Below are 19,015 nucleotides of genomic sequence, written 5' to 3' on the forward strand. Positions count from 1 at the left end.
CGCTAGAAATGCTTGTTGATATTTCTTAGCATCACTCTTTACTAAGTTGACATCCCTAGCAATTATGCCAGAAATGTGTTGTTGGTAATTATTAAGAACACTTGTAAAATTATATATACTAAGTATCCACAAGCGCACAGATAATATACCATTGTAGCATTTCATCCAGGAGTATACCAGGTATCGTTATTTATATTTTATCCACAGGGAGGAGCGATGGGGTTGGCACAAAGATATTGTCAAATATGTATACTTATGACAAGATCATCAACTCTCATGCTATAGCAAGGGTAAGTCAAATGATAAATAAATGATAAGTGTAAGGCATTGATAGTATTCCAGAGATAGAAATAGATACTCATAAATGTAGTATGGCTAGGCAGGAGATTAGTTAAGAGCAAAAAAATTCATAAGTCATTCCTTATTTACTAAGTCTTTTGTACACCCAAGTATATACACTCTCATCTATAGTATAATTAACTTTGGATCTATGCATAAGGAACATTACTAAGGAAGATCAAGAACAAAGCTTGACTCCCTTTGCAACTGGGTTCTACTTGCTCCATAAACAAGGAGTGGACTACAAAGAATTCAATAGGAGTGTCACATCCGTGATCTACCACATGACCTAGAGTGTATAATGCATCCTCTGGTAAAAAATATTTAAGCACCACGCTTACATAATGTCGACCACTTAACTCACCCGAGTATTGAGCTAAGCGCTTTGTGAACATATACAAATATTCATAATCAATCATAACTATATCAAGCATATAACTAGAGCAAACTAAGAACATAATAAATGGCAATATATTATTTAAGTAGCATAAAGTCATAAATAAAGAGGGAAACAATGGATATACCGGCCTCTAGACGGTGAATTCAAAATCCTGAGCAACAACCCAAACTCTACTTAAATCTTGTTAGGTAGCCTATACTAGGTCATTGAAGAATTGGAGCTCTATTCTCTTCTCTCTGGAAACCCTAATTTCTAGTCTAATCTTGACTTATGGTAGATTCATATGCTGAGGGAGGGGGCAGGGGCTGGTATATATAGGCCGGAGCATCAATTCTAGACCCTCGGATCAAACCGACTTGAATAAACGATGTAGATACAATCCTTAAGGCGGTGGAGAACCGACATATGAAGCATGGGCTTTCACATGGGCCCTAGGGGCCGGCCGGCCTACCCCACCTGGCATTGCCTTGGTCTCCGCTTCAGTATGGTGCCTTCTTGAGTCTTCTGGAACATTCTGGGATAGTTTTCACTATGGATAAGCATGATTTACTTTGATGTTTGGATCCTCCTTGATGGTTTTCTGGATAGACCCTGCTGAAAACACAGATTCACAAAAACTCATGGAAATTGTCAGTTTAAACCCCTAAGTCTATGTTGGTGATCATTTTCATGCATGATTTCAAGTTATTTAGACGGTTTATGATTGTTGGTAACGACAGTCAACAACCACAGCTGCTAACTCCAAATCATGTGTGGGATAATTTAATTCATGCTTCCTCAATTGTCTTGATGCATAGGCCACTACTCTTCCTTCTTGCATAGGAATAGAACCCAGACCCTAATGAGATGCATCATAATAAATAGAGAAGTTCTTGCTCAAATCGGGCAAAACTAATACTGGGCTATAGTCAATCTTTTCTTCAACTCCTCAAAACTAGCCTAACACTTTTCTAACCACACAAACTTGGCATTCTTCTCAAACAAAGCTATCATGGGCTTTGCAAGTTTAGAGAATCCTTCAATGAATCTCCTGTAGTATCTAGCTAGTCCCAAAAAGCTACGAATCTCACTCGCATCCGTAGGCGGCTTCCAACTCAATACATCATTCACTTTTCATGGATCCACTGCTATTCCACCATTAGAGACAACATGACCTAGAAAAGAGACCTCCTTTAACCAAAGCTCACACTTGCTTCACTTAGCATATAACTTGTGTTTTGTGAGCTTTTGCAAGACCAGCCTAAGATGCTCTGCATGCTCTTCCTCATTCTTGGAGTAGACCAATATATCATCGATGAATACCACAACAAACTTATCAAGATATTCCATGAACACCTGATTCATCATGTACATAAAGTATGCAGGTGCATTGGTCAAGCCTAATGACATAACTGTGTATTCATTCAATCCATATCTCATAGTAAAGGCTATTTTGGGACTGTCAAAACATCGAATCTTCAATTGATGATACTCAGAACGAAGATCAATCTTAGAGAAACACAAGCACCTCGCAACTGATCAAACAAATCATCAATTCTTGGCAATAGGTACTTGTTCTGGACAGTGACCTCATTAAGCGACCGATAATCAACACACATCCTCTGACCACCATCCTTTTTGGTAACAAAGATAACCGGTGCTCCCCAAGGTGAAGAACTAGGATGAATGAAACCTTTGTCTTGCAACTCCTTTATTTGTTTTTTAAGTTCCTCTAATTCATTAAACCCCATTCTATATGGCTTTTTAACTATAGGTGCATTTTTAGGTAAAAGCTCAATAATAATCTCAATGTTGCGATCATGTGGCATACCTGGCAAGTCATCGGGGAACACATCTGGGAACTCATTCACAACTGGGTCCTCCTTGTTGGTGCTATCATCAAGATGGTTCACTATGGCTGTCAGTTGTGCTTGCACTACCACTTCAACACTGGTTCTGTCTCCCTTTGATGTTGTCAGAACTACTGCATTCTCCTTACACTGAATCACTACTTGGTGTTTCATCATCCAATCCATACCCAGAATCACATCAATACCAGATGTTCTCAACACAATGGAGCTCACTTAAACTCTACCCCCTTAAAGATAGACTAGTTGGGAGACAATGATAAGAAGCTTGCATACTTCCTCCTAGTGAGTTTACTAGTACGGGATTCTTCATGGCACATAAAGGTATGCTATGCGTTCTAACAAAAGCTTGTGAAATGAAAGAATGCGAAGCTCCAGAATAAAAAAGAACTGGTGGCAGGAGTGGAGTTGACATCGAACGTGCCGAGCATGACTTCTGGTTCCTCAAGTGTTGTTTCTGTGGACACATGGTTCACCCTTCTAGTGTTGGTTGGCCATGGATATACCTTCTGGTTGCTATTCTGACCCTGGGGTGTTTGCTAGGTTCAGCTTCTCAAGGTAATTATAAGACATGTGACCCTCTTTACCACAACTGAAACACTTGTTAGGGTATTAGTGGCACTGGTCTTCATTGGAGTGTTGTTGGGTGCTCCCTAGCATGGAGTCTAATTGCCAAACTACTGTTGAGGACTGTTAGTTGCCATTTTGCTGTTGGCTCTGAGGAAGTTACTGATTCTAATTGCGGTTCCACATATTAACCGGTCCATAGTATCTCTGCTGAAATCCTTACTGTGGGTTGGTATGTGGGCACGTATTACTTCTAGAAGCCTAACCCCGAAGCCTCCTCTTCTTAGCCTCCATCTCCTTGCACTTATTGTCAATCACAATAGCACAATTCATGAGCATCTGGAAGTTAGGGTATGTATTAGACATAAGCTGGAGTTGGAGACCATCATACAAACCCTTAAGAAAGTGACACTGCTTATCAGCATCATCAGCCATTTCATTCAGGGCATAGCATGACAGTTGAGCAAACTTATCATGGTACTCAACTACCGACATAGACCCCTGCTTCAAAGCTCTGAATTCCTCTTACTTCAGCTCTATCAATCCTTAGGAATGTGGTAGGATCTGAAATTCTATTTAAATTATTGCCAGGTGATAGCAGGAGCATTATTGGGACGTCCAAACTCAAATGCCTCCCACCAGTCCTAAGCTTCTCCCTGAAGCTGCCCTGACACGTACAACACCTTCTGTTGGTCGTCGCACTGCGCTATGTTGAGTTGCTTTTCCACCGCGTGAAGCTAGTCATATGCTTTTAGTGGGTCAGTGGCATGAGAAAACACCAGGGATGGCCCTTGAAGAATTCACCACACTTGTCTCTGACATGAACCGACGATGGTCCTCGAGCAGGTTGATTCTGCACATGCTGCACCAAAGTCTACATCAACTGCGTCTGCACTGCAAATTGTTGCTCAAGAGTAGGTGGTGGTGGTGGATTGGGGTTGGCTTTAGGCACACCACCACTCCTAGTGTTCCTCCTATTACTAGCCATCTGTTTTCTAAAACAAATAAGTGAATCTTATAGATTTCCAACAAAAGATCACCGGTATAAGAAAGATAAGTGATTCTGAATGTTTTTGGACGAGTTGCAACAATAGTATATTGGTAAAATAGTCATAACTTGAGATCCAAACATCCAAACAAAAAATTATTTACATGGTTGGAAAGCTTATAAAATTTTCTACAACTTTCATTTAGACGATTTTCTTAGATTCTGACGTTAATTTAAGGTAAAGTAGCAAAACATTGTTTCTGTCCACGAAATCTGACAGTGCAGAAACCTCAAATTGCAATAGTTGTATCTCCTGAACGAAAATAGCTATGAGGGTGATTGCGGTGGCATAGGAAAGGTACAGATGTCTAGGTGTGCCTAGAAAATTTTCATAAACTTTGCACGGGCCGATTTTGAGGTACATCAAAAATATCACAGGCTACAACTATATAATTCAATAATCCTTATACCTTAGACCTTATCTAATAGATTTATGGACATGCCCACAAAATCCCAGCACTCATTACAAAAACTTCAACTCAAACATAAGCATAATCATAAACCAACTAAGCACACCAAAGTTCACACCAACATACATGACTCGACTTGACTCAACTTGACTGGTGCTACTAGCGTCTTATTACATACAAAGGGACTTCCAATGCCTATTGGTGATGTTTATGGGGAAGTTTCTTATAAATCCTTGGCATCTTGAGGCACACCCTTTGGTCATATATCACTTGTTGGCATCTCTTGAGAGACTTCCCTTGTGACTTCAACTGATCCTCATGACGCCGATTCTTCTCTACTAAATCATAGGCAAAATGTATCATCACTTGAGTAGTTGGATCCAAGCCTTCAGGGTCCATTATTGCCCATCCCAATTCAAGGTGTTGGTGAGGAAGGAATTGATATTGGTCCTCCTTGATATCCTCAAAGCGATGGCCATTGAGACCCATGCATGCTTCATAGGCTGCATCTTCTATGCTATCTTCCATGGTGGCATGACGAGCCTAATGGAAATAGGTCGAGTCTAGCTGATATGCATCCCTCTCTTCATCCTTAATGTAGATGCACACCCTAGACTTCCAATAAGTGTCCTCCAGGAGGTGCGTATACTTGTTGCAGACATACTCCATAGATTTGTCCCAATCAACATAGTAGGTGTGAAGGATCCCTAAAAGTCGGTGGTGCGAAGTGGAGGAGTCGCTCCCTAGCTTGTCATAGGTCTTCATAGTCCATCCTATGGAAGGGGCGCCACATTTTCCCCTAGCTGGATCATCTTTTGGTGGTGACAGGGATTGGCCACCTCCTTGAGTTGTGTCTTCCTCATCTTCTTCATCATCATCTTCATCATCCTCCACTTCAATGATCTCCACGGCATCTTCCTCCTAGGGATCTTCCTCCTCAGGGACTCCCTCAACTTCAGGCTCTTCCTAGGGCTCCATAGGCTCATACCTTGTAGGTAGGTGCCCTCTAGAACTCTTGCGGGTAGTCTTAAGTGAACGGGCCATCTACGGAAGTAGACCAGGATGAAGTTAAAAATAGAGGCAATAAATTTTTACAATGGAATTGAGTGAAGGAATCATAAAAATTTGGCAAATAACAAGACTGAGATGGTAAGCATGAACAAGAGAAGTAAGGGATGCTAAGATGACCATTGCTAACTAGGCTTGTGTCCTACACTCAACCTGTCTTTGACACCAATTTGTTACACCCAATTTTATGGACAAAATTGAATGCAATATGTTATGTGCGCCCAGAGATCAATCACACACATAAACTGACAAATTATAGAAAGTATCATCGCAAGTGTTTATTACATCATGAATATTATCACATAGTCTTCACATCAATATAGCGGAAATAAAAAGATAATTCTCTTGCGGTAGCTCCATAGCACAGGGATGTCAACTGGTTGACCACAAGTCTAGTAGTCCTCAGGGAAGTCGTCATTACCATAGCAATCTGTTACCCATCTGGTATTTTTATCCAAATAATGAAAATAAACAAGCATAAGTACATCTTGTACTTAACAAGTGTAACATGGGGTTCATGAGGCTCAAAACCTCGACACAGGTTTGACTGCATTTAGATTTTAGTTGTCACAATTTTAGCATTTAGGTAGCAACAAGTTGTCATAAACCCATTGTAGACACATGATCAGGTAAACATGAATAATGAATAGCATAAACGAAGTAACCATTTAATGTTCATCTATTCCATAAGAATTCCATGCCGCTCATGACCGTGAACATGGCTGATATACTAGTTTTACACTCTACAGAGGTTGTACACTTTCATTGTGAGTCGTGATTCCCAATTACTCGGGGTTTGCAAGGCCCCAAAACACTTCCAAGGTTAGCAGGCAGGGTACACTATGAAGTCTTTCAAAGGTTCATCTAACAAGTTAGGGCCGCTAGGATTCACTTGGCAAGCAGATTGTAGGGCCCCTTCCAAATGGCACATTCGATGCAAGCTATACAAGGATAGAGGCTGCACTATACCCATCGTATCAAGCCCCTTTTGTGCCCTTTTGGGTAACCACTAACAATCTAGAAAAGGTCCTCATACATGACTAAAGCTAGAGCCATGTGGACCCTCATAGTTGTACTATAAGTCCCGGGTGATCACTTACTAGATAATTCCTTAGGGAGAGAAATCTAGAGCACCATACAACCCAATGCTCTAGCCCTCTTAAGCCAAGTTGCTAAAAAGCATATTTTAGTTTTTATTGCATATACCATTAGTCTAGTTACAAGATCATGGTTTAAGTGGAGCACTGGCTTCATACTACCCAATGCATTAATCCCAAAGGTGACAAGGTATAACTTCAAAGCTAGGTAATCCTTAATGGTGACAAGGAAACACATGTAGTATGAATTTATGTGATTAAAGTGAATAGGACAACAAGGATAATCCCATGCTATACTTGCCTTTCTCAAAAGGCTCCTGCTAATCCGGGTCATTAACAAAGAAATCTTGGTCACCAACGTATTGCTCATTGTCTAGTACTCGATCAACACATCAACATACAAGCATCCAAAGGCATTCTTGCAAAGCAAACAAACCTATAATTAGAATAATACACCAATAGTATTGAATCAAGATGAAAAGTTTGTAAAATGAATCTACATCTCGCTATGAACACACAGACACGAGGATCACAAAAATCAGAGTTATAACAACGAAGTTATGAATTAAATAAGATTTCTTTTTTTAATAAAATAATAGATTAAAACTAATCTCAAATTCCAAAAGTTGAAAACATGTTTAATAGTAGCTTGAACATGTAGATTACATAATTAAGAATCTAACACAACTTGAACTGATCAAAATGGAGTTAAAACTGAAGTTTTTATAGGTAAAAGAAAATCAGTGGCAAATCTGTAAATAGAGAAGACGTATTTTGAATCTAATAGAGGGAACTATGCTTTCAGGAAGAGAAAACATATTCACGGAATACATCATGGACTGTGGGTTCCAATCTGGAGAAGGGGGAGGGCTCTTTAGCAAAATTGCCAATCGAAGGGGTATGGAGACATCTGAGCAGGTTGGATCTAGATTCACGGCTCAGATTTGAAGCTGGGAGGGAGGGAGAGAGAGAGTTGCTGGCCAGTTACAGTGATGGCGTGGTGGATGCCATTGCCGGTGGTGATGGACCTCACCAACAAACATAGAAAATGCCCTATGGGCCACGGTGGAGCGAACTGATAGCATGGGGGCAAAGAGGTGGTGAAGGTGAACTCACCAAGGTAGATCTTAGCGACGGGAAGCGAACGAAAATGATAGGGGCTTGAGATGGCGGGTAGCACAGCTCCTAAGAACAATGGCGACATGGCGTGAGCGAACCGGAGCGAGAAAATGAGAATGAAGGGGTCCAGCAACTTCGCAAAACCAACGCGAAGCTCGGTTGTGTGCTTACGGTGGCGGCGAAGCGATAAAGCGGTGAAACAAACTCGGCGACGATGGTGCTTAAGGTTGCAGTGGCTATGAGCTCTAGGAGAGGGAGTGGTAGTGGCTTGCTCTAGGGTTAGATGGGGAGGCAGCAGGCGCTAGGGGCGATATGTAAGAGGCAGAGAGGCATGGCGTGCAAGACAAGGATCCTAGAAATTGGGCTCGGCATGGTGCTTGAGTCAGAGCAGAGTCCCAAATAGGGAGGAACTGTCGACTGAAATATGGTTGGTAGTCTACCGAGGGCTATGCTCACGGTAGTAGTGAATCGATGGAGGTGTGTGTGATAGGAGCCAGACTGGTGACACAGAATGCATGAAACAATGATTAGGTAGGTTCAGGCCGTCAGCTTGACGTAATACCCTATGTCCTATGTCTTCAGTGGATTGTATATTGATATGAGATGAAAATGAGGGGGTCCCTACCTGCCTTATATAGCTCGGAGGGTAGGATTATAGGTCAGTTGAATCTAGTCCTGATCGGTTACAAGATATCTATTTACAAAGATCACGAAATCTAGCATATCCGAATAGATTATCCTTGATCACCAAGGATCTTCACATAGCCTTGCAAGGCAAGCCGACCTATGCCATGCTCCGCCTGGCATAGTCCTATGGGCTAGGCCTCCCCTAGTGGCTTGGCCGTTGTATAGCCCTATGGGTATTGGGGGTCATACCCCCACAGCTAGTCCTTGAGCGCCTTATTTCCACTGAGCAACGGTGTCTTGAGCTTGTCCGAGTAGTTCAACTTGTCACCGGTCATTAGGAGCAGGCTACCGACCTGTTTAACTAGGAGCTGAGCTATTGAAGAAACATGTGAGCTATTGAACACATCGTCCGAGCTGTTGAAGCAGATGCCCGAACTGTTCAACTAGCCACTAGAGCCAGACTCACGTGGAGTTGCCAAAAGCATGAAAGGAGCTCAAGTAAAAAATTTTGAAGTCTTCAACTTAGGTGAATTGTGCCCACTTAGCTTCCGAGCAGTGAAGTTGGCCGCTTAGCGTCCCTGACTTAGTGCCTCAAGAGCAAAAAGGGATGCTTAGCATCCATGCCTTAGGCGAAAATGACTCTTAGAGCCATATGTAGAGCAGCAATGATCATCTTCCATAACTTAGTCATGTCAAAGTGTGTTGGGTCCTAGAAATGAGCACATTCACCTGCAAGGTGATGTGTGCCCACTTAGCCCCCTGAGCCTGACAGCTAGTGAAGCACTAATGTGGTGCCAGGATCCAAAATAGTAAACTTCAAATACCAAACTAGTCCCTAGCTTAGCTGAGAAAAATCTAGTGTAGATAAGTAGTACAATCATCGCTAGATGATGTGTACACACATAGTCCCCTGAGCCTGCTAGAAGATTGTGAGAAAATCTTGTAGCAGGGTCAAGAAAAATACCTTATTGAAAATTCAGAAACAAATCTATGAGGCGGTGCTTAGCACTTAAGTCTTCTTGGCGGCCCACATAGAACATAGCTTCATAGATAGATACGGTAGGCCTAGTTAATGGCCCAGTGGCATGTGGAGAATTTAGAGGGAACATAGCATGGTAGGCACGGTTTCCCAAAAACCCTAGAAGGCAAAAGGCCAGGGGTCATTCCCTTAATAATCCACCGTGGCTCCGAAGCTCACTCCCCATTTCCCACATGCCGCATCATCTTCCTCGTGCTCTTGCACACATACAACTTCTCATTTGCAACCGCCCCGCTGCTAGAATAGATCCAAGCAGCAAGCAACCTCTGTCTCCAATTCTGCTTGATGGAGCCAAAGAGGAATCATGATGGCTCAAGGAGGGCACCACGTGAGGTCCATCATGTCTAGGAGTGGGTGCAGTCTATCAGTGATGAGAGGGCACTCAACAATTTGGTGGTGCTCGGGTTTCTACCGGATAGGGCGATGACAGGGTGGTGCCTAGGAGTTGGTGAGAATTTCCCCATGCCCCATTCCGATGAAGTTGTTGTTTTTGAAGATTACTTCATCCACGGATTTGGCCTCCTAATTCATCCTTTCCTCTATGGGGCTGATTGACCACAATGGCATCAGTCTTTGCAGTGTCAATCCATGCTCCCTCCACCTTGTTGCTATTTTCATCTACCTCTATGAGGCATATCTTGGGATCCTACCCCACTTTGACCTATTTCGTCATTTTTTTCTATCTCAAGATGATGGGAGGGGCTGGATCCAAGATGGTTGGCAGTGATTATCTACAGCTACAAGATGGTATGGTGAGTTCAATACATCGCTGTCTCACTTAACACCTAATGTGAAGTACTTGGCCTACTAGATGGTTCTACATCGGGCAAGTAGAGCCATATGTCTAGTGCGACATTGATCAAGTGCTAGTGGTGAACTCAAGGTGGTCAGAGAGGCCTAGCCTGGATGGAATGGAGCAAGTAAGGAAACTCCTACTATTGATAGATCGCAAGAGGTTTGATGGAGTTGTTGTGGCAACGAACTTCACCTTCCGCTAGGATCCAACCTTGTAAGGAGACGGCGCACCCAGCATTTGAGTTCAGGGGGGATACTGATGGGACCCACCAGGTGCCCGAGCAAATTGCTTGGGATGAAGTCATGCGGCGGATCAGGATGCTATTCAATCTCATAGGTCAACTATCCATCAGAGACCAGCAGTGGGCCTTCAGCGTCAGAAATCTCCCCCGGTGGTAAGAGCCTTTTTCTATGATGTTTTACTTGATAATTTCTCATTTTGCAATGTATTCAGTTGTGTTGTTGAAGATCCATGGGTAGGACCAGGCTAGTGTACTTCTTAGGGATCCCATCAAAGGAGTGGCTAAGGGCTATGGATGCCTGGCTGAGCAGTCCCCAGCAGTCAGTCTGAGCATGGACACTGACGATAAGTGGTCGAAGAGCCACTGAAGCCAGAGAAGAAGACACTCGGACAGAATATGTCAGTGAAAAGCTTCATGGAAAGAGGCTGGCCAATGAGGAGCTATCCATGAAGTGGTGAAAATGACTAGGCTCTCTCGGACATGAGGAGGCCCTGGTGAGCATTGCAGGGCTCAGATCAGCCTTGGAGGCAACAGATCATTCTGTCAACCGATAGCTTTGGCATCTTCAAGAACAGCAATGCCTCCACAGATAGTCCTAGCTAGGGCAGAGACACGGGAGAGATAGCGAGCTTGGGAGGCGGCAACAGCAGTCCCTAGAGACACTCGGGGGACCACAACAGCGGCAACTTCGACCATGACTCCCAGGCCTACCCGAGTGGTGATGCCACCGTCGGCGGCTAAAATGAGAAGTCCGAAGATGGAGGAGGTGCCAGGCGGGACTATCGTAGGATAGGGGGCTCAGGAAGGGCATGTTGGTTTAGGACTACCCAGTGAGAGTCCTAATTGAAAGTTCCTTCTTCGCTTGCAATATTCCATTAGTAGGTGGCCTTGGTGTTGACATGCTGTTTCTTTGCTGTAGCATGGAGACGACTGGTGATCTATAGTCATCGGTCAACGATGACAGATGGCAGGCGGCGGAGCATGAAGCTCCTAACACACTGTAGGAGAGAACGGGAGTGGACCTTGATCGTTCCTGATGTAGAGGTGCCCGCAGCTACAGAGCCAGCTACTCCTGTGGTAGAGGGGCCACTACCTACTAGCCGACCTCTTCCGGTGGTGGGGCGCATGATGAAGGCAATCTAGGTGATGAGGGAGCATGGTACTATGACAATAGCATTAGCTGAACCCTACTGGAGTAGGAGCAGGAGGCCATGGGGGGCATCGATCAGCGCGATGCAAAACCCACCCGCGGTTGTTGAACCAGTGACATCTGCAGCGGTGTCGATGGCGGAGGTGGGGCTTGAACTGCCCTGTAAGGATGCAACAGCGACCGAGGAGATCACCTCCTTAGGTAGCTACTGAGGAGATCGAAGAAATTGAGCGGGAGCCCACTCAGCCTCCCCAGCTCCTCCAGCACAGTTATTCAACGCGGTGACGAGTTTGAGATGCTAGAAGAGGGGGAGGCGAGCGCAGAGACAATGAGGCTAAGGGCCGACATGTCTAGATCACCCGAGTAGGATAAAAGGATCATCATCCGGGTGGTCGCACCACCTGGTAGTCGGTGCCGATCAACTAGTCTGACCACTAGGTTCTTGGACGCCGTCACCGACCAGTTGGTCAGACTATTTGGCGCTCACTTCTACTCGGTGCTCACTTCATCGTCGACCTAGTTGGTTGCGATGCTCCATGCTCAGTTCTTCGCTAACTAGCTGGTTGAATTGTTCATCGCTTAGTCGTCCGCTACATAGGGGGCTCGCCAGCTAAGCTGGGGACTCCTCGGTGTTCAGATTCTTCATGCAAGCATCGCTAGCTAAGCTAGGGATTCCATTAGTGGTCGGATTTTTGCTACACCTCATTGGTGTGCTATCAAGTGGCTCCATGCTGTTTGGATCAGGGTGCTGATCTTGGGCAGCATGTCCTGGGTCTTGATAAGTACATGGCAGATGATGTTGGCAAGCTTTCATTAAAATTCTTTGATCCTGCTACAAGATTTCTTCTCAATCTTCTAGTCGGCTTGGGGACTATGGGTGTACACATGATCAGGCGATGACTGTACTATTTTCTAAACTACTTCCTCTCAGCTAAGCTGGGGACTAGTCTTTAGCTAATCTAGGGAGTAGGTTGGCACCTGAAGACTACTAATTTTGAACCCTAGCACCACGTGAATACTTCACCTACTGTCAGGCTTGGGGACTAAGTGGGCACACTTCACCTTGCAGTGAATGTGCTTATTTCTAGAACCCAGTCCTCTTCGAAACGACTGTCATGGGAAACGATCGTTGCTACTCTCCATATGGTTCTAAGAGTCATTTTCGCCTAAGGCATGGATGCTAAGCATCCCTCTTTGCTCTTGAGGGACTAAGTTCCTCCGCACCGACTAAGTCGGGGAGGCAAAGCGTCCAACTTCGTTGTCCAGATGCTAAGTGGGCACACTTCACCTAAGGTGAAGACTTCAAATTTTTTACTTGAGCTTACATCCTTTTGGAAACTCCAAGTGAGTCTGGCTCCAGCAACTAGTTCAATAGTTCACACATCTACTTCAATAGCTCAGACAACGTGTTCAACAACTCAGACGACATGTTCAATAGCTCAGACGACGTGTTCGACAGCTCAGACATTTTCAACAGCTCGGCTCCTAGTTAAACTAGTCGATAGCCTACTCCTAATGATCAGCGACAAGTTGAACTACTCGGACAAGCTCAAGATGATGTTGCTCAGCGGATACAAGGCACTTGGGGACTAGCTGTGGGGGTATGACCCCTGATACCCATAGGGTTGTACTTGGTCCAAGCCGCTAGGGGAGGCCTAGCCCACAAGATTATGCCAGGCGGAGCTCGGCACAGGTCGGCATGCCTCGCAAGGCTACATGAAGACCCTTGGCTGATCAAGGATAATCTATTCGAATATGCTAGATTCCATGATCTTTGTAAATAGATATCTAGTCCCCTAGTCGGTTACAATATCCACTCATTTAGCGAGGTGAGGGAAGGCGTTGATGCATGGGGCCCGGCTTCCAGTGAAACAAAGCGGGAGTGAGGGCGCCTATGTTGGGCTTTATCCCCTATTGGGCCGGTTCAGGTAAAAGGTCTATGGGGCAGGGAGGAGGGTAAGAAGAGAAGGTGTAGGCCAGTTGGGCCAAAAGAGAGAGAGAGAGGGAGAATTCCTTTTCAATTTCTTTTCTAAATTTCCAAAGCAATTCTCAAATGAGTTTTGAATTCTCTTTTGAGTTTTGAATCAACCCACTCTGTACAAAAACTCCAATGTAGCAGCATGTATGCACATTCATGTAGCTAGACCTTATAGTTGATTTTAAGTTAACAAAAGTTTTTATTTCTCTAAGTTTAAATGCTCACAAAAATGCATAAATAAATCAAATTAACCTATTTTAAAATGATGTAAATTTTAGGGTGTTACACTGATGATCCTAGAGTCCCAATTTCCTACTAAGTCCTAGAACCACCGGAGCGTACGACATCCACGCCGGACTATTCGATAGTCACCAGTCAGTAGACCTTTAGTTTACACCTGCACACTCACTCTTGTAACACCAAAGCTTAATCAACTAAATATCATTGCATGACATCTTATGACATGAGTATTTTACTTTATGTAATTAACTCATGAAGCATCATGCATATATAGGTGACATGATTTCGGAAGATCCCAGTGCTTGAGGAAGAGCCTTAGGAGGAAGAAGCCGCCGAGCCTAGCAACGACGTTCAAGGCAAGCCCCTATGCATTCCTATGCTTTTTAAATGCATAATAAACTATTGTTATTTTTTACATCGCTATGTTACTATATAACTAATGAACCAGGAGGGATTCACCTATGCCAAGCTGTAACCACATAACGCCACACCAAGCATTCACATGTGTCCTTATTAATTACTCTGCTTAGTATGCTTAGATCTTAGAGTAGAGTTAATAATGGGTTTCTCATTACTCGCGCGATTATAGATTGTCCACCCACCAAGCAATACCTTTGGGAAGGGATCAACACTTGTTCCACTTGGGAATGGAAAGAGTAATGGTCGACATAGGGTATGGTCATGGCAAGGAGGATTCTTGAATGACATAGCCTGCTTACCGGTTAAGGACCATGCATCTGTGGTAGTGAGTAAGAACACAAAATTGTATAGACCACTTGCCGCCAATGGGGGTGACAAGCCAAGTAACTGATTGCGACCATTTTGTTCATGAAACTAGAAAGGGGGTTATGACGGTCGGGAATGTCCGAGTCCGTGACATTGACCGGGGACTAGCCTGAACCTTTCATTGAACATCTTGGCCGGTGTTGATGGTCACTAAACACCTATTTTAGCCATCAACAATGCCAACATTTGAAAGGAAAATCAACATAAAATGGAAAGATTTTGTTTGTTACTAATGGAATTCCACTTGTACATGAAGTCTATTTGAATGCAGGAAAATAGTGAAAATGGAGCAAAACATGCGACATGGAGGCAAATGGACGTGGCAGGAGCCTATAGGACCACACTGCCATGTCGGCCGGTGGCTAGGTGGCGCCGCCTAGCGCCACCCTATCCCGTCCACGTCACCGATCCGTGGGATGGTTCCTACATTGCCTCACAAGCGTCGATTTCATGTCGGTTCAAGCAGTGGACGAGATTTGCTCACCGTGGATCCATGGCCCCACTGTCATTCACTTGGAGGCCATCAACCAACATTGGAACCACCATACAGACCAAATCTTCACACGTGCTGGCAAGGGAACTGCCTTTGGGAGCTAAACAAGACCCTACGATGCAATGACAGTGCATCGGAGGGCCGGCAGGCGCCCTCACTAGGCTGCCCGGCGGCCAAGGCACCTCCACCGCCTCTCCGCTGCCTACGTATACCCACTAGCTCCTTAGTGCCATAAATAGAGGTGTTCTCCGCAGTTGTAAAGCGTCCCAAGTAGAATAATTCTCTCTACTCCTAAGTTTAGGTTAGTGGAGAGTGAGAGTGAAGAAGTGAAGAGCTAGGAGCTTGGAGAAGTTTCATGGAGTCTCTCTGTAAGTTCTTGTAAGCTACTTTTGCTTTCTATTTATATTTCCTTTAGTACTTGTTTTATATTTTCAGCATTTATTTTCTTGCAATTAGAGTAAAGTAGTGTTGTGAATAGTTCGATCATTACTTGTTTAGTTAGTAAGTTTCCGATATACATGATCCTCGTCACTAGTTGGTGATCTGATCTTAGCGCAAGGTTAGAGTTGTATCACTTAGTGTAAGCGTGGTGCTTAGACTATAGGGTACCTTGGGTTGTGGCTAGTTCTCCGGATAGATTGTGGTAGTTGCCCGGTGGTGACAGCTCTGTCTATCCTCTGTATTACACCACGTTGGAATCAGTTATTAAATCATATGGCTCATGGTGCTTTGTGCCTAATCAACCTTTGGCTGAGTTTAGGGCAGGAACGCCCCCGAAGTATATTCATTGCTTATCTTGCTAGACAATTGATAGGTTGACTTAATTAAGATAGTACTTAATTTATGACCATAGTTGTCAGAGATATGGGCCAGGGTACCTACACCGCCCATATATATGACAACCACCAATCTATCGGCCCAGCAGCTGTCAAGGGGAGGCCCGCAAGGGCTGACGCGGTCAACCAACGTGGAGATCAAGGCAAACTAAGGCAGATGTATCTGTGCGATAGCTAGGATCTTTCTGTTGCGCATATCATGTAACAAACTAGAAAACAATCTATTAGGCGGATTGCCCTCTCTGTAACCCTACCTCTCCTGCCTATATAAAGGAGGGTAGGGATCTCGGGCTCGGGATCCATCCATTGGCATCATCTAATCTTTCACCTATTCCATCTATCTTGTAGTTAGTAGCAACAACCCCTTATAATTGAGCATACGAATACAAGAGCAGCCACACCATTGGAGTAGGGATTAGCGTACTGTACCACTCCCCGAATTAGTATAAATCTCTGTGTCTCGTGTGCTACCATCTGATTCCGTCTACGTGATCACATTGCTGGATACAGCTGGAGCAAAACAATGCTACAGTTGACGCGCTGCTTAAGGATCTAATATATTTTAGATGGGAATTTCTTGGTCAACATCGCTGCTGAGATCCAGCGGCGACGCTGCAACTACGACTGGACGATGGCATACCCCCACGCTGTTTGATTCGAGTTGCTGGAACCCGAGCGCAATCATGGAAGGGATGGTGATGGGCTGCACGCGTCAGCACCTGAAGCCGCTGCCGGCGTCCAACGTCAAGCGCCTGCTGTGTTGTCACATGGCAGCCATCGATCTACACAGCCGTATGCAAGCTATGTACCAATGCCATGCGAGTTAATTAAATAATCAAATATATTGACGCTTGCGTGTAGATTACATACGCGTTTGTGCCAAACACACACGTATTCGATCAGATCAGATCAGATCGAGCTGGTTTACATGCCAGAACTGAGCACTTGGATGCGGCATGTAGGCTCACGCGTTTCCATCGGCCAACAACCGAATCAAAAAGGAGTCCGTCCGATCTATACAAGATAAATATTCAATGCATCTGTGTGCACACGTGCATTGAGCCAGCTTGTACATGTACGCCTACGCATCTATTAAAGCATGCCCCTTGGGAGTAATTTCCCTTGACGTATTCATGATCCGACGATCGACGATGCGGCAAAACTCATTTCAAGAGCACGAAGACAGCCGAGTCAAATTTTTTACATGCAATTAAATATTCTTATATATTTACATATCTCTCGATATCTCTGTTTGTCTCCGTGAATATTAATGGCAGCTGCAGCAACTCGTTGTCCATCTGCGGCAGCCCACAGCGTCGTCTGCCACGACGGTGCTCGTCGTCGACATACTGCGACATGTCGACAACGTGCCGCAACGTTCGTCGTCGACTCGTCGTCATCCATCGACCCTCATCGTCCCTCGGCAGCAGCTCCCAGGATTTGTCTCCTCATGGAAGTTCGAGAAACTGAGGCTTGTACATGTGTGTGTATACATATATACACACGTACATTAGGCACACACGTCTGGAGATTTTCCATGAGGCTCTCCCTAATACAAGCACGAGGAGGACACCTCGGTTCGAGAAGTTAAGTCATGTCTCATTTATTTCAATTATATATTCTATGGAATATATATCTTGGGATATCTCCGTGTTCACGTGACTATTATCAGCAGGAACCTGACGGCGGCTGTCGATGACATCCCTCAACCTTGTCTTATGGTTCCGTAGTGCAGCGTCGATGGACTACTTCAGGCCGGCCGTGCCGTCTCCGACAATGTCATCGACAACCACCACTCGAGCACATCATCAGCAAGCTCGCTCGGGTCAGTACGCTCGGCCTCTCGTCATGGCTCTCGACTTCCGGCCATCTATTGCCGTGGCACTACTCGATACCATCTATGTCGCCACAATCGACAACAATGGCCCCCAACATCCCGTTGGATCAGCTAAGTTGCTTTCATAATTATTTTTATTACGTAATTTTTTGCTCTTCCTTTCTACTAAGTTGACATTCAACTTAGCATAAAGTCAGGGCTACTACACATAATAATCACACTCTAGGGCGTGTTTGTTTTTTCTCCACGATTTAAATACCTGCATGATACATTCTATGTGTAAAACTTTGTCACAATAATGACTTACACCGCAACCCAATGCTATCCAGATCAAGCCATCTCATGGCTAACATCCTACGCACAGGGGCTATAGTCTAGTTAACAAAGTGCATAACACGTTGAGCAATTCATAAAGGGAAAACAACATCAAAGAGGAAAGGCAACAACCCTTAAAACCGCTTTAAGTACTTTTATGACACATCTTCAATGTAATGTGCTTTGTTGGCTGCAACGACCTACGATGCAAACCCAATGCTACATGTGCCATATCTCGACGGTTAGCACGTGGGCTACAGTCTAGTCGACACAGTGCACAACACAATGAATATAGCTCATAAAGGATAATTAACACATGCTTTACTACAAGTTTATCTTGTTCGACTACCGAATAAGTACTCACTGATCTCGTCTTCATGTTTTGAGGCGTATAATAATAAAGGTTACGTCATCATGATGCAACTAGCTACGTCGACACGCCGCCTTCGGGCACTCCGTCGGCAATGACCCTCAGGTACGTCCTTGGGGGCTACCCCGAGCCGGTCACGCCACCTCAGGCTACATCGTCGTGCTGCTTGTAGCTACATCGACACGCCACCTCCATCTACGGTGGCACACTGCCTCCGCTTACGCCATCGGCAACGACCCACGGGTACTCCCTCGAGGGCTACCCCGAGCTAGTCACGCCACCTCTGGCTACATCATCACACTGCCACTAGCTACGTCGATATGCCGCCTTCAGGCACTCCGTCGGCAATGGCCCTCGGGTACTCCCTTGGGGGCTACCTCGAGCCGGTCATGTCGCCTTTGGCTACGTCGTC

Source organism: Miscanthus floridulus, chromosome 7 (assembly GCF_019320115.1).
Source record: "Miscanthus floridulus cultivar M001 chromosome 7, ASM1932011v1, whole genome shotgun sequence".
Taxonomy (NCBI): Eukaryota; Viridiplantae; Streptophyta; class Magnoliopsida; order Poales; family Poaceae; genus Miscanthus; species Miscanthus floridulus.